General features: G+C 39.2%; 1 pseudogene; it reads right to left on the reverse strand.

The window, feature by feature from the left end:
- Nucleotides 1-13,756: 13,756 nt before the first annotated feature.
- Nucleotides 13,757-17,498, reverse strand: part of LOC100954238 — a 177,654-nt pseudogene continuing 173,912 nt past the window's right edge.

Raw genomic sequence — 17,498 nt, forward strand, 5'->3', positions numbered from 1 at the left:
GTCGCTTTAGCCACTTGAGCCACAGGCACCGAGCCTACTCCAGTATTTCTTATCTTGGAAAATGACAATATTAACCAAGTTACTCAAGCCATAAACCTAGTTTTTGTCGTAGAAGTTTCTTTTTTCTTTACTTTCCACCACAATGTGCCAATGATAGACTTGTTTACCCTTGGATGCATTACTCACTCTTTTTTAGGGAGCCTACCTTTTTTTGCAGAAGGTAGGTTTCCCCAACTTCTTTGGCAGGAGTCTTTTGTTGGATTCAACAAATAAAACACACTGGTAGGAGTTTGAAGGATGGGATCAAAAGAGACTACAGTGTGTGTTTGTAGTGGCTATGTCTCCTCCATGTCTTCAGCTAACACTGACTGGGTTCTTATGATTCCAGCCTACAAGAGGTGACCTCTGCTTTTGGAGTTTCTGGTAACACCATCTCTTTCTGTGGTCCTCTCAGTTTTAGTAGTGGTAGGGGCTTCCTGCTCTTGCTAACATTTCTCATCTCAGCTCTTCCATCATCAATGTAACCCGTTATTGGTATTAAATTCCTTTTGTGTTCGAGTTTGAGAATGCCTTCCATTTTACTAGTTCGATGATGAATTAATGACCAAGTCACTAAGTACTGTTGATACTGTGTATTTAACATCCTTCGTGTCTATCTGTTCCTCCCAGTCTCAGGGCTACTGCCTTTAGCTCAAGATTTGCTCCCAAACCCTACTAACTAGCCACCCTTTAAAGCTGTCTTCCATGGTGTAGGCAGATTAATCTTCCTAAATCATAAATCTAATAATTCTACTTCACTGCCTAAAATCTGTTGGTAGCCCCCATATAAAAGTATTTCCCAAACACCAGTCATTTGCCCTTCACCCTCATAATTTTTAGCCACACCTGTGCACCATCTATACTATTATTTAGGTAATATTTTTCCTTAATTCTATTCATTTTTTTTAGAAAATTGGCTTTCCCCCAAGCAATAACATCTTTGAAAATACAGTTTTGAAAGTCTAATTTATTTTTCCTAGTGCACAGAAACATAACTACAAAACCATGAAAAACAAAAAAATAACAATATTCACTCATATACCAACCACAATCTCCCCTCATATGTATGCATGGCACACCTTGTAATAGACTGGTTTAGCAGATCAAGTCAAAACTCCTTATTGGTTTATAACACCTTTCGTAATCTGGTTCTTGAGTCTTATTTCTTCATCCATGAGTCCTCATTCATACCCCATGTCTGGCCACTCTTACATCCTCTAGCTCCACCTACTCTTTCACGATTCCCCTGTTCCTTAAATAGGCATACTTTGGCACTTATATATTTACATGTCTTTTTGCCTCTACTAAATTGGTTCAAGAAAATCACTGCTGATTGGTGCCCGTGATATATGATATAATACATGACTATGTTCTTCTTGGGCACCAGATAATAATGACCCATTGCTTACAAACATGTAATCTGTTCTGAAATAAGAATAACGCCAATATTTTTACTGAAACAAATGCCATTTATTTATTATCAAGACCAGCCTTAATCATCACTGTGAAGCTGTATGTAATTTTTTTCAGTTTCAATTAATATATGGACTCACTTGTCTATAATTTATTAGACTACCAAAGCATAGAAACTGGACTGGGACACTGAAATTATAACTTGCACCCACATTCATTTGTGTACTTTTTCTTTTTTTCTTTCTTTTTTTTTTTCAGTTTTTTTTTCTGGCCGGGGCTGGGTTTGAACCTGTCACCTCCAGCATATGGGGCTGGCGCCCTACTCCCTTGAGCCACAGGTGCTGCCCCTATTTGTGTACTTTTTTCTGGCTTCAAAATATAATAAAAGTACCCAAACAGGAGGAAAAGCTAAGCTATGTTTCTTTTTTTTTTTTCCAATTCAGCAGTATAGCTTGAACTGATTTCAGATGTTCAGACATTTTAACTTTCTGCTGAGTGCAAGTCTCAAAACAAAGAAGAAAAAGGGTAAAGTTGCATGTTTTACGAGAAGCATCACAGACTCAGAGCTGGATAGTACCTTAGAGATCATGTAGTCTAACCTTTTCATTTTATGGATAGGAAGTGAATGTGTCTAAGAGAAAGGAAAAAAAAAATTTTTTTTGAGAGAGTTTCAGTATCTTGCCCCCTGTAGAGTGCTGTAGCATCACAGCTCACAGCAACAAACTCTTGGGCTTAAGCGATTTGCTTGCCTCAGCCTCCCAAGTAGCTGGGACTATAGGAGCTCGCCACAATGCCCGGCCATTTGTTGTTGTTGTTGCAGTTGTCACTGTTGTTTAGCTTACCTGGGCCAGCTCAAACCCTCCAGCTTCAGTGCCCATGGCTGGCGCTGTAACCACTGTACTACGGACGCCGAGCAGACACAGGGAAATTCTAATCTAGGTAAGGATTTACTTATTTGTTAGTGCAGTTTCTTTTTTTTTTTTTTTGAGACAGAGCCTCAAGCTGTCCCCCTGGGTAGAGTGTCGTGGCATTATAGCTCACAGCAACCTCCAACTCCTGGGCTCAAGCGAGTCTCCTGCCTCTGCCTCCCAAGTAGCTGGGACCACAGGCGCCCGCCACAACGCCCGGCTATTTTTTGGTTGCAGCTGTCATTGTTGTTTGGCGGTCCGGGCTGGGGATTCGAACCTGCCACCCTAGGTGTACGTGGCTGGCGCCTCAGCCGGTTGAGCTATAGGCGCTGAGCCTTAGTGCAGTTTCTATATACTAGTGCTTTAACCGCTTCTTTGTGCTAGGAAGATGAGAAAGCACGTAGGCTTGAAATCATTCACAATGCACGTGGAAGACTGCAAGGGGACCTGTGCACATATTTATACTTTTGCAGATGAGATTTGGAGACTATGGATCCCCAGCTGGCCATATTTTCCCAGGGCAGCCCGCTGGAGCCAGAGTATCTGTGGAACACAGCTCAGCGATTACATTTTGCATTTCTTTTTACCAAATAAGTTCTTTGGTCATTACCAGTTTTTCTGCAAACTAACCCTAAGGGAGTCTGGAGGAACCCTTGTCTCACAGAGGAAAATTGAAGCTTGGAAGCAAAAGGATTGCTCAGGAAGAAAAAAGCAGTACTAGGATTGAAACTGCCTCCACTCCTGTGGCTCAGTGGATAGGGTGCTGGCCCCATATGCCAAGGGTGCTGGGTTCAAACCCGCCCCCAATCAAATTGCAATAAAAAATAGCCGGGCATTGTGATGGGTGCCTGTGGTCTCAGCTGCTCAGGAGGCTGAGAAGGGAAGATCCCCTGAGCCCAGGAGTTGGAGGTTGCTGTGAGCTGTGATGCTGTGGCACTCTACCAAGGGCAATGAAGTACAATTCTGTCTCTAAAATAAATAAATAAAATTTAAAAAAAAGAAATTGCCTCCATTAGTAGTTCTTGACCACAGAACTACATAACTAGTGGCTGTATTTCACACATGTGATATAACTATGGATTTAAATTTTTTTTTTATTCTTTGATTCCTGCTCTTTCCAAACACTTGAGAAAGAAACTAAAGCTATATAATGAGCCAGTATCGACTACTTCTTTAGATCCAGTGATTGATTATAGTATTAGTGGAGGATGCACGCCTTGCTCTCCACTCTCCATTTCCCTCCTCATTAGATGGGGATAAGAGAGGAAGTGAAACACAAATCTCTACATTTACTTAATTATCAAGAGCTCTGATAAAACTTTTGATTCTGAGAAACACTGAAATTAATGGATAAAAAGGAACTGTAGGTCTTACCTGTAGAATTACACTTAATCCATACTTTGCCTGCTCCCCATGACCCTCGTTAATTAAGAATTGACTGCACTGCACGGTGTTCTTTTCTGTCAGAAGTGGCTGTCATGAGTGGGTATTATGTTACCTCTCTCTGTTTATCAGCCAAGAAAACATTTCACTGAGGAAAACATCTAGTAAAGGGAGATAAGTATTAATATAGTAGCTGAAGACAAATCTTTATTTTTAAATTATCTTCAGTGACTGAATTTGAAAAATAAAATACATGGCGGTGTATATATATGGAGAATAACATCCATATGGGAAAGTCCCCTGCCAGATATAAAATGAAAGTCGCCTCAGAGAACTTTTCCTACAGAAAACCGGTGTACTCGGGCCATACATAAGTTGTCTCTTTGGAGAAGTGGCTGAACAATGTCATGTACCCTTTCAGAACCATAATAAGCGAACACCAGGATGAGAGTTCTCAAGGTTTCCCTCTGACCTGCCTCTTCAAGCAGAAACCTAGACACAAGTGCTGATTCCATTAGTAGGCTCCTTCAGCTCACAAATCCATTTCCTCGCCTCATTGGCAACTCACTTCTGAAGGACCAGCCTTTTCTAATAAGCGTCTTATTTGGATTTTGTTTGCCAAGGCATGGCTAGACTTGCAAGTTTATTTTCTTAAGCACTGCATTATTTCTTGCATCTCAGGCTTGAAAAATAAGTAGGTGAGAAGATAAGTATTGCAAAAGACAAAGAGACACAGACACGGGTAACTCTGACTCAAGGAAAAACATGGAGTGTACTGATGTTTTTAACTATCTCAGAGAAATGTTGAATGAAAGTGAGTGATTTTTGTGTTTCGGAAAACATGCTGATGAAAAAATATAGCAATGTCATCGACAAACAAAGTCATGTTATAGTAGAGGAGAAAATGAAAATTAAGGAAGAATTTTCATGATGTGACTAAAATTTCACAGTATCTTTCCTTAGGAAAGAAATCACAGTAATGGTCAGCAACCACTTAAAACAGTTGAGTGCAGACAGCAATGCCTTGGGGTGCCACTGGGTGCCAGTGGTAGGCCTGAGGCTTGGATAAACGAAAAGGAGAAGGGGGTGGGGGGGAGAAACAAGTAGGACAGTTGAAATAAGAGCAGATGAAAAAGAGAGAAGGAAAAGAGAATATATGTGGAGGATATGGGCAGCAGCGATCTTTCTGGTATCATCCTATGATAGCAGAACCATTAATTATGCCTGAGTTACGGTTTTAAAAATGGGGGATAATGTTCAACATCACTTATTTTAAGAAATTAGATTTCAAGTATTCTAGGAATATAACCTTGACCCATGAAATGGTCATATGTGTTTTTGCTGCTTTCATTCTTTTTTTTGAGGGGGATGGCCGGGGCTGGGTTTAAACCTGTCACCTCTGGCATATGGGGCCGGGCGCCCTACCCTCTTGAGCCACAGGCACCACCCCCACTGCTTTCATTCTTTGTAGCGACTGTGGTTGTATAATGGTGTGTGACTAGAGTGAAGTTAGTTTCAGAATAACTAGGAGCTACAAAATACTAAAGTTTTTGACATAAATTTATCTGTTGTCCAACTTTAGTGGTATTTGACATCAATATTTTTATAATTATCACGATGGAATTCTGTTTTTTCTTTTCTTTTTTTTTTTTTGAGTCTCACTATGTCGCCCTGGGTAAGGTACTGCGGCATCATAGCTCACAGCAACCTCAAATTCTTGGGCTTAAGAGATTCTCTTGCTTTAGCAGCTGGGACTACAGGCGCCCGCCACAATGCCCAGTTGTTTTTTTGTTGTTGTTGTAGTTGTCATTGTTGTTTGGCAGGCCCAGGCTGGATTCGAATCTGCTAGCTCCAGTGTAAGTGGCTGACGCCCTAACCACTGAGCTACACGTGCCGAGCCTGTTTTTTCTTTTTAATACCTGGGTACATTGTATAAACCCGTTATTTAGTAAGACCAGTAAATAGCAGTTTCCATATTATAATATACAAACATCCTTTACATAAAATGGTTGCTAGGAGGTTTCTTAAAGAGTTAAAAGTCAATTAGCCTGCTCCCTAATATTCATATGCTAAGACACATTTATTTTCCCAAGGCTCTAAGAAAAGTATGACTTTCTTCTAAACATTGGTGAAGGCACAACATGTACCATTATCATTGCTGTCCCTGCTTATCATAGATTCCCGTGTCTATGACATGGGATGAAGATACGGCATGAATTTGTAGGGTTATGGAGAACTCACTATTCTTCAGCATCAATCATTCTTTCTCTTTTTCTTTTTTTCTTTTTCTGTCTTTCTTTCTTTTCTTTTTCTTTCTTTCTTTTTCTTTTTCTTTTTTTTTTTTTTTTGAGACAGAGTCTCAAGCTGTTGCCCTGGGTAGAGTGCCATGGCTTCATAGTTCACAGAAACCTCCAACTTGGGCTCAGGCGATCCTCTTGCCTCTGTTTTTCTATTTTTAGTAGAGATGGGGTCTTACTTTTGCTCAGGCTGGTCTTGAACTTGTGAGCTCAAGCAATACACCCATCTTAGCCTCCTAGAGTGCTGGAATAACAGGCATGAGCCACTGTGCCTGGCAGCATCATTCATTCTTGAATGGTAGAAAAAAAAAAACCCAGAATTGAAAGTGGTGTGAGGAGACTGTTGTATCAGTCACAGGGCTATGCTATCTCCCTTACCAAGACAATTTTCCAGAATTCTTAGATAACATGTACAATATATAGAATATGCTGTCTCTATAGAAAGTGTATTATCAAATCCTTCAAAGTTATTCCTTTTCATAACTTAAAAAAATTGGCTTGGCACCCATAGTGCAGTGGTTACAGCACCAGCCACATACACTGAGGCTGGTGGGCTTGAACCTGGCTCTGGGCCTGCCAAACAACAATGACAATTACAACAACAACAACAACAAAATAGCTGGGCATTGTGGGGGGGGCCTATAGTCCCAGCTATTTGGGAGGCTGAGGCAAGAGAATCACTTAAGCCCAAGAGTTGGAGGTTGCTGTGAGCGGTGATGCCATAGCACTCTACCAAGGACAGTAAAGTGAGACTGTCAAAAAAATTAGCACATAATATGTTTAAATACATGATATTTAACCATATTTAAAAAATCAAATAACCCAGAAAAGTTCATACTTAAAAGAGAAAAATGAAAAGCAATTCTCCCCCACCCACACCTCATTATTATCACTCTTGCTTCCTAGAGGCAATCACTTTTAACTTTTTCAAACATTTTATGATTTCCTCATACGATCTCCATATATTTAAGTAACATGCTTATGTTGCTGTTCCTTAACTGACTTGAGGCATTGTCTATTGCTATCCTGCTATGCCAGATGAGAATATAGTGAGTTTCCACAAATCCCCTCCCAATTTTCCTTCTCCCAACATAGTTTATATATCTCTTTTCTCTGTTCTACCACTAGTTACCTCTGAAAGGTTAAATATAACTCAATCTCCATCTTTAGTTCTATGTATCTGCACTCCCCACTTCCTAAGGGAAAGACATTAGCACTTGTATTCTAGCTTTTACTGCTCCTCGTCATCCCGAACCTCATAATCTGTCAGCCATACCTTTGTTTTTATATTGTTAAGATTGACAATATTTGTGTTCTATTAGGTTACAATATTTGTGTTATGTGATTTGTCTCGACTGATTCTAAAAGTTGGGTATCATGGAAACAACCTAAATGCCCATCAGTCCAGGAATGGATTAACAAACTGTGGCATATGTCTACCACGACATACTATTCAGCCACTAAAAAAGATGGAGACTTGACAGCTTTTGTATTAACCTGGACGGAGTTGAAACGCATTATTCTTAGTATTGCAAGAATGGAGGAGCAAGAATCCAATGTACTCAATTTTAACACGCAGGCGGTAAACGATCTAATACATGCCCACATAAGAGAAAACCTCAAATCAATTCAAGGTAGGAGGTAGGGGAAGGAAGGAGTGGGAAGAGGGGAGGAAGGAGGGTAAAGGGTCTGCTTCCCCTTTTGGGGGCACAATGTTAGGGGATATGGCACATCTCTTGGAGGTGGAACACAATTATAAGAGGGACTCTACCTAAAAACCACAAACATTGTAACCTAATTCTTTGCACCCTCAAATTAACCTGAAACCATAAAAAAGTTGGAGATCAGGGAGCAGTGCTTATATAACTTTAACTATAGTGTTCATTGTATAGCCATACACTGCACTGGAATTATAACTGTCTCTCTATGAAACCAGTGTTATGCTCCTATACCAATCAATAGAGGATTTCATTCAATAAATTCCTCAGTTCCAGAATTTCTGTTTGGTTTTTTTCCTGGTTCCTATCTTTTTGGTAAATAACTCATTCATATCCTGACTTGTTTATCTTATTTATTTGTATTATTTTTATGAGTTCGCTTATAATCTCACTGAGCTTCTTTAATATCTTTAGGTTAAATTCTTTTTCCAGAAATTTATAAATTTCGTTTGCATTAGTTCTTTATCCAGAAGTTTATAAATTTCTTTTGCATTAGTTTTTGTTGGAGAATTATTGCATTCCTTTGGGGGTGTCATATTTCCTTTCTTGTGTCCTTACATTGATATCTGCATATGTGGTGAAATAGTCATGTCTCCAATTTTTGAAATTGTTTTGTTAAGGCAGAAGTTTTTCCTAAAGATGTATCTATAATATCAGTTGGGTTGGGCACTTTAATTTTGATTCTGGATGCTTGTACTAATGTAGTCTTCACATGAATTCTTTGGGTGTAAATAGTATCAGTAATATTGCGATTTTCTCAGTGGCTTAGAGTGCTATTGTTTTTTTTTTTTTTGAGACAGAGCCTCAAGCTGTCCCCCCTGGGCAGAGTGCCGTGGCATTACAGCTCACAGCAACCTCCAACTCCTGGGCTCAAGCGAGTCTCCTGCCTCCGCCTCCCAAGTAGCTGGGACCACAGGCGTCTGCCACAACGCCCGGATATTTTTTGGTTGCAGCCATCATTGTTGTTTTGGCGGGTCTGGGCTGGGGATTCGAACCCGCCACCTTAGGTGTATGTGGCTGGCGCCTTAGCCGGTTGAGCTATAGGCGCCAGCCTAGAGTGCTATTGTTAATGGAAGTTAAAATGTGTGGTGGCCCTGCTACTGGAGGCTGCTGCTGGTGGCTTGCACCCCTTCCCTGGCAGCAGCAGCCGGCAACAGGGCCTAGCTGCATTCAGAGCTGTCAGGAGGGCTCCAGGGATATGGAGATGCAGGGGCTACCAGGCCTCAGGGCAGGGTGCAGTCTGGTGTGCACTGGGTTCTCAAAATGGTGCCTTATTTTAGCTGCTTAGGACTCGGGGTGTGTTAAGAGCTGATGTGAGTTCTCTGCCCATTCACTTTTTGTTCTCATTGTAGCTTCTGGATAATTCTTCTAACTTTATCTTTTTTTCTCATTTTCCATTTCTATGTTTTTATACAGGCAAAAGATAAGCATCTATTTGACGTTCATTTTTGTTTTGCTTTCAAATTTTAATTTCCAATAGCTTGTTGTTCTCTGGGGTTTTTTTTTTTATTAGGTTAAAAAATATTTTTATATTTTCTTGAATATCCAAGTAGTTGGCTGGATATATTTTGTGTGTGTGTGTGTGGTATTTGTCTTGGAGTTAGTTTCAATTCTACATATTTTTTTCTCAAAGATCATCTTTTATTAATTTGGTCTGTTTCTTACAAGTTAGATGATTTTCCTCACTTGCATCATCTTCAGTTATTATTTATTTATATTTATGAATAAGAATGTAGAAAATCTGACTAGGAGCTCCGTGTGCATGAGCAGGGCTTATAATCTGGCAGGCTTTGTTTTAGGGCGAGCAGGCAGTGAATTAGCTGGTATGCTAGAGAACTCTAGATGCCAGAATTAGGATGGCTTTATTCTAAGACACCAAGTCCCACACCAGTGTGTAAGTTCTCTTCAGGCAGTCTTTGCATAGCTTCATGGCATTCTATGTGGGGCAATAGGAAATGTGTGAGTAGAGAAAAGAAAAAGTGGGGAGATAAGCACTGAGGGTATAATAGGATACAGTCTAGTAATAATAAACAAGGTGATTCCAGAGAGTATGTTCTATGACAAATCTAAACAATAATGTGATGCAGAACTCTGTTGAGAGGCAGAGGTCTGCTTCAGATAAGCTGGTCGTGGCAGCTGTCTGATTTGACCCTAAAATCATGGGATCCTAAATCATGAAGGCTCACTCTGTTTTGAGCAAATGTGATTCTGATGAGAAGAAGCCAACCTGTAGAAGGTCTTGGGAAGAACATTTTAGGCATAGAAAAGAGCCTTAGGGCGGTGCCTGTGGCTCAAGGAGTAGGGCGCTAGGCCCCATATACCAGAGGTGGCGGGTTCAAACCTGGCCCTGGCCAAAACAAAACAAAACAAACAAACAAACAAAAAAAAAAAACTGGAAAAAGAAAAGAGCCTTAAAACAGAAAACCTAGGCTCGGCGCCTGTGGCTCAAGTGGCTAAGGCGCCAGCCACATACACCTAAGGTGGTGGGTTCGAATCCAGACCCGACTCGCCAAAACAACAATGACAGTTGCAGCCAAAAAATAGGTGGGCGTTGTGGCGGGCGCCTGTGGTCCCAGCTATTTGGGAGGCAGCGGCAGGAGGCTCCCTTGAGCCCAGGAGTTGGAGGTTGCTATGAGCTGTGATGCCATGGCACTCTACCCAGGGGGACAGCTTGAGGCTCTGTCTCAAAAAAACAAAACAAAACAAAACAAAACAGAAAACCTACTAGCCAATCTAAGGGACCAAAAGATGACCCGAATGATTGCAGTTCAGTGAAGAAATAAGAGAATAAGGAGTGATGAGGTCCGAGAGGGAATCACAGGTTTTTGTAACTGTGGTAAAACATTTCTATTTTCTTGTAAATGTAAAGGAAAACTATGAGGGGATTTCTCCCAGGAGAATGATACAACCTGATCTCTCAGTTTATACTTTCTTTTATTTCTACAAGATCATTTTAGTGGAATTTTAATGTGAGAGGCAGTCTAATGTAGCTGTTTAGAGTGTAGACTTCGGAACCACGTTGCCAGGTCTTCCATTAACCAGTCATGAGACCCTGGACAACATAGTTTAACTCTCTTTGCCTCAGTTTTCTCATCTGTAAAATGAAGGCAATAATAATATATCCATGTTGGAGTTGCTGTCAGAATCAATATAGTTAAAGTAGGGCAGCTCCTGGGGCTCAAAGGAGTAAGGCGCCGGCTCCATATGCTGGAGGTGGCACGTTCAAACCCAGCCCCAGTCAAAAAAACAAAAAACAAACAAAAAACTGCCCAAAAAATATATAGTTAAAGTATTAAAATTACTTAGAACAGTTCTTGGTACACAGTAAGCACTATATAAGTATCAGCTACTATTCTGTTATTAACGATTGCTGCTATTTAATTTATTGCAAAAATAATGATACATAGTCAATTTACCCTCTTAAACAGGAAACTCAAAAGTGCTCACTTGCTGAAACAAAATAGATTTTTACAAGAAGCTAACAAAAGACTCCAGTTGTTGATTATGGGCCATTACATATCACAGAAATGAAAGAAAATCATCCTTCAAATTATTTTCTCTATGTCTTTATTTCATAGATTCTTCAAAATGTAAATGAGTACATTTTCTTTATTTCCTGGAATTCTTCCTTCTCAGTAGTTAAAGAAAGGTATGATGTTTGTTTAATGGATAATGTCACATTTTTTAAAAATAATAAGTACTCATGATTTTTAAATATCAAATACTATAAACTTATGAAAAAAACCCAACCATTTTCTGTCCAATTTCTTTCTAATCTCCATTCCTCAGGTTCAATCATCTTTTTTTACTCTTTATCTGATTGCTTTATAGCTTCAAATAATATGTTTATTCCATTATTTTTCACATTTCAGCTTTAGATACTGCCTATTTGTTCCCAGTTATGACATGTTAGAACTTCATTCTCATACTCTGCTATCACTTCAGGTCCTTAACCCTCCCACCATACGTATAGCATTTTTTTTTTTTTAGTTAAATTGATAAATAGGGTTTCTATTATTAAGAACACTCAAATACTATTCACTTCTGAACCGGGTTGGCAGTGGGATGGGTGTTAAGCCATTATTTTCCTGTCATTGCAAATTTTCTTCTTTTCACTTTTCAATGCCTCCCCTAAAGTATCTTCCTGTTTTTTCTCCCCAAAGATCCATCATAATAGGCTTTCTATCCTTATCCGCTTGTTTCCAAGAGAAATCCTGCTAAATCCTCTGACCAATTGCTTCAAACTGTGCGATTGTTCTCTCTGTGGCCATCATCTTTGTTGTCTCCTAAGCTGGTTACACCTTTTCTGAATTCCATGCTATTTGCTTCTTTGTTTATTCCTGATCTTTTGATAAAGACCATCCTCTATGGAAGAAAAGATACACAGGGAGAAAGTCTCCTTTGATTAATAGATTGCCTGGGTATATAATTTGGGGTTGAAAATAATGCTCCATCCACATTTTGAAAACATTGCTGTATCATATTCCAAGTATTCAGAACTGTATGGAAAACTAATGTCATCTTGATTCTTATTTTAAATGGCCTTTTTTATTTGTAAATTTTTAGGAACTTCTCTAAACTCGGCATTGTGAAATTTCGCAATAACAAGACAGTATTATTTGTGTTTGTATGTGTGCGGTAGTGTTTCTTTCGCATTTACTGCCCTGGGAACTTGATAGGCTCCTTCAATCTGATAATTACTGTCCTGCGATTTTAGAAAGTTTAGTGCATGATTTCCTAAATAATTGCCTCATCTCCATTGCTTTGTTCTTTCTTGATGGAAACCCTGTTAGACCTTGTGGCTTTAGCCTCTGATTGATTTCTTTCTTATCTTTAAAAATAACCATGCAGTAAAACTTGTTTTTGTCTGATTTATTTTAGTGTTTCAGTTTTTTGACATACATTGATAATTGTTTTAAGACTTAGCATACTCTCCATTTTAGTGAATGCCCCATGTGTGCTTTTAGAAAATGTGTATTTTACACTTGTTAGATGTAGTATTCCATATCAGTTATGGCAAGTTACTCAAATCTTCAATAACCTTACTAATAATTTTCTGCCATTTTTATCAATTACTATGAAAAGAAAATTTAAATCCCCACCTATAGTTACGGATTTTTCTTTTAGTTATATCAATTTTTTCATTTATTTTGAAGCTGGGCAATTTGGTACACAAAATTTTAGGATCATTACATCTTTCTGATGAATTGCCCCTTCTGCTATCATGACATAACCCTATTTATCTCTGGCAATACTTCTTTCCTTGAAATCCTTATCTGATATTAGTGTTCTAATAATAGTGTTTGCATTGTATATAAATTTTTCTCTTTATACTTGCAATATGGTTGTGTCCTTACATTTAAAGTGTGTCTCTGTAAAATAGTACCTTTTTGAGTTTTTATTTTTTGGGGAGAGTTGTATTTTTAGGGGACTACTATATTCAGATGAACATATTTTAATTCGCAGCATGTCATTAGTAACAGCCTTTCTAGCAACATCATTGTCAAAATAATAAAAGAAACAAAAGAGGATTAATGAGACATGTTTTCAACTTTCAGCAAAGAGAAACAAAGGAAGTATCTTTCGTGAAGAAAAGCAGAGAAAAATGTTCAATAACTCATGCACAACTTGAGCTACAAAAAAAAACTTCAGCTAGGTCCTGAACCTTGAGGAGAAGTTTTCCTAATCACGTGCTTCGTGTAAAATAAAAAGTTTGGTTTTCACAGCAGAGCCATGTTTTTAAAGAGTAAGGCAATGAAACAAAGGAAAACGAAACCAAAAGAGCTTCACAAACAAAGCAATTCTACCCATGGCCTCTGTCCTTTTCACCATTCAGTGTGGGGTAAAATGTCCACTAAGATGTAAAATGCAGCATATGCAATCACGTACTCTAAAAACTTCTCATGATAATTTATTGCAAATTACACTTAACAGTTCACCACAATCATGGAAAGCTGCCCCCCTGTTGGTTCACACAGTCCTTGAGCTCCCGTTGAAGTCACCAGTAGAACCACATGGGTGACAAGTTTGCAGCTGTGCTCAGCCAGCTAGCTCCACCCTCTGGGCGTGAGCGGACAGCACAGGGGCACTGCTTTGCCCTGCTCCTTTGTGGGATTCTCATCCCCAGGCAGGTAGTCCGGCAGCTCTGTGTTCTGTTCTACTTCCACAGGAGGATCTGGGAATGGGACCAACAGCTCTTCTCCACTTTCACTTTTCACAGCTTGCTGAGCTTTCATAACCTTAATCCATGCCATCGCGGATACCAAAGCCTCCCCTTTCAAATGTGAACAAATTCCCACCACACGTCTTCGAAAAGCCATTTGAAAAGTGAAGCTAATAACGCCTTTAATTTTTAACAAAGCTTCTTCACATAGATTTCTCTAAGAGGTATCATCAATTTCTTTCTAATCTCCATTCCTCAGGTTCAATCATCTTTTTTTACTCTTTATCTGATTGATCACAAAACATGTGAAACCACTGTTTTGGCACATTTGTTTGTACTTCTTGGGAAATATAGCTTTTCCTGCGACGTGAATTCATTTCATTGAAACTATCTCCATCTGCCATATTGGAGGACTGAAAAATGTCAGCGTTCAGAGGCCAGAAGTTCTGTTTCTCCCAGAGTTGTAGTTTTCTGTATACCATGTTGCAAGCTCAACATCACACCCAGTTCTCCTTTCATCTTTTCTCTGTTCGCATGACATTCTGCCAAGCATCAAAGAGAAAGCAGAGGGTTTGGAGATGGTCCATAAATAAAATCAGGCCAGGCAGACATCCCTGATCCTGGACCAAAGCTCTTCTATTTAATGGATCTGCTGCTAGATTCTGTAGCCGGTTAACTAACACTAGAGCATCAGGTTATTCATTCATAGTGGAGGAAGAAGAATTCCTCTTCTATACCGTACATGTGAATAGAATCTTCTTAAATTCGCTCTAGAATCCTAAGAGTTCACAGCCTGCGGCATCATCAGAGAAAGCCCCTCCTTAGCAGCCCTAACCTTGGCAATTGCAAATAATTGATCAACTCAGGGAGCCACAAAGAAAGCGCTGCTCAGGAAAGGCTCTCTATATTTGAGTCTTTAAAAACCTAACCTGAGGCTTGGTGCCTGTAGCTCAAGCGGCTAAGATGCCAGCCACATACACTAGCGCTGGTGGGTTCGATTCCAGCCTAAGCCTGCCAAAAAACAATGACAACTATAACCAACAAAATAGCCACATGTTGTGGCGGACGTCTGTAGTCTCAGCTACTTGGAAGGCTGAGACAAGAGAATCGTGTAAGCCCAGGGGTTGGAGGTTGTTGTGAGCTGTGATGCCACGGCACTCTACCCAGGGTGACAGCTTGAGGCTCTGTTTCAAAAAACAAACAAACAAAGAAAACCCAATCTGAGAAATTATGATTTTTGATTGATCTATTTATCTATTAATATTCAATGTAATTATTAATGTTGTTGCCTTTAAGTATAACATCTTGCATTTGTTTTATAATTACCCGTATACTAGTTTCTTCTTTTAGGAAAAAAAGAGTAAAATCTCTAATTTCATCAATCAGAAATGGTAAAGACGAAATAACAACAGACCCTTTAGAAATTCAAAAAATCCTTAATGAATATTACAAGAAACTTCATTCTCAGAAATACGAAAATCTGAAGCAAATTGACCAATACTTGGAAGCACACCACCTTCCAAGACTTAGCCAGAAGGAAGTGGAAATGTTGAACAGACCTTTATGAAGCTCCGAAATAGCATCAACTATACAAAATCTCCATAAAAAGAAAAGACCACATGGCTTCACGTCAGAATTCTACCAAACCTTTAAAGAGGAAGTAGTACCTATATTACTTAACCTTTTCCAAAATATAGAAAAAGACAGAATGCTACCCAACACATTCTTGATCCTCAAACCAGGAAAAGACCCAACAAGAAAAGAAAATTATAGAGCATTGATGAATATTGATGCGAAAATATTCAACAAAATCCTAACAAACAGAATCCTGCAACACATCAAAAAAAAATTATATACCATGACCAAGTAGGTTATATCCCAGGGTCCCAAGGCTGGTTCAACATAGGTAAATCCATAAATATAATTCATCACATAAACAAATTTTTTTAAAGACCATATTATTCTCTCAAATGATGCAGAAAAATCTTTTGATAATATCCAGCATCCCTTCATGATCAGAACACTTAAGAAAATTGGTAGGCTCAGTGCCTGTGGCTCAAGTGGCTAAGGTGCCAGCCACATACACCTAAGGTGGCGGGTTCAAATCCAGCCCGGGGCCCCAAACAACAATGACGGCTGCAACCGAAAAGTGGCTGGGTGTTGTGGCGGGCACCTGTAGTCCCAGCTACTTGGGAGGCGGAAGCAGGAGACTCGCTTGAGCCCAGGAGTTGGAAGTTGCTGTGAGCTGTGATGCCACAGTACTCTACTCAGGGGGACAGCTTGAGGCTCTGTCTCAAAAAAAAAAAAAGAAAATTGGTATAAAAGGGACATTTCTTAAACTGATAGAGGCCATCTACAGCACACCTACAGCCAATATTATATTGAATGGAGTTAAACTGAAATCATTTCCACTCAGATCAGGAACCAAGCAAGGTTGCCCATTGTATCCACTGCTCTTTAACATTGTAATGGAAGTTTTAGCCATGGCAATTAGGGAAGAAAAGGCAATCAAGGGTATCCATATAGAATCAGAAGAGATCAAACTTTCACTCTTTGCAGATAATATGATTGTATATCTGAAAAACACCAGGGATTCTACTGCAAAACTCTTAGAATTGATCAAGGAATACAGCAGCATCTCAGGCTACAAAATCAACACTCATAAATCGGTAGCCTTCATATATACCAACAATAGTCAAGCTGAAAAAACAGTCAAGGACTCTATTCCGTTCACAGTAGTGCCAAAGAAGATGAAATATTTGGGATTTTACCTAACAAAGGATGTGAAAGATCTCTATAAAGAGAACTATGAAACTCTAAGAGAAGAAATAGCTAAAAATGTTAACAAATGAAAAAAACATACCATGCTCATGGCTGGGAAGAATCAACATTGTTAAAATGTCCATACTACTCAAAGCAATATATAATTTTAATGCAATCTCTAATAAAGCCCTACTGTCATACTTTAATGATCTCGAAAAAATAATTCTTCATTTTATATGGAATCAGAAAAAAACTTGAATACCCAAGACATTACTCAGAAATAAAAACAAAGTAGGAGGAATCATGCTACCAGACCTCAGACTATACTATAAATCGATAGTGATGGAAACAGCATGGTACTGACACAAAAACAGAGAGGTAGATGCATGGAACAGAATAGAGAACCAAGAGATAAACCCAGCTACTTATCACTATCTGATCTTTGACAAGCCAATTACAAACATTGAGTGGGGAAAAGATTCCCTATTTAACAAATGGTGCTGGGTGAACTGGCTGGCAACCTGTAGAAGATTGAACTGGACCCACACCTTTCACCATTAACTAAGATAAACTCTCACTGAAAAGATTTAAACTTAAGACATGAAACTATAAAAATACTAGAAGAAAGTGTAGGGAAAACACTTGAAGAAATCAGCCTGGGAGAAATTTTTATGAGAAGGACCCCTCAGGCAATTGAAGCAACATCAAAAATACACTACTGGGACCTGATCAAACTAAAAAGCTTCTGCACAGCCAAGAACACAGTAAGTAAAGCAGACAGACAGCCCTAAGAATGGGAGAAGATATTTGCAGG

The sequence above is a fragment of the Otolemur garnettii genome, unplaced genomic scaffold, assembly GCF_000181295.1.
Source record: "Otolemur garnettii isolate 467f Iridium unplaced genomic scaffold, OtoGar3 scaffold00155, whole genome shotgun sequence".
NCBI lineage: Eukaryota > Metazoa > Chordata > Mammalia > Primates > Galagidae > Otolemur > Otolemur garnettii.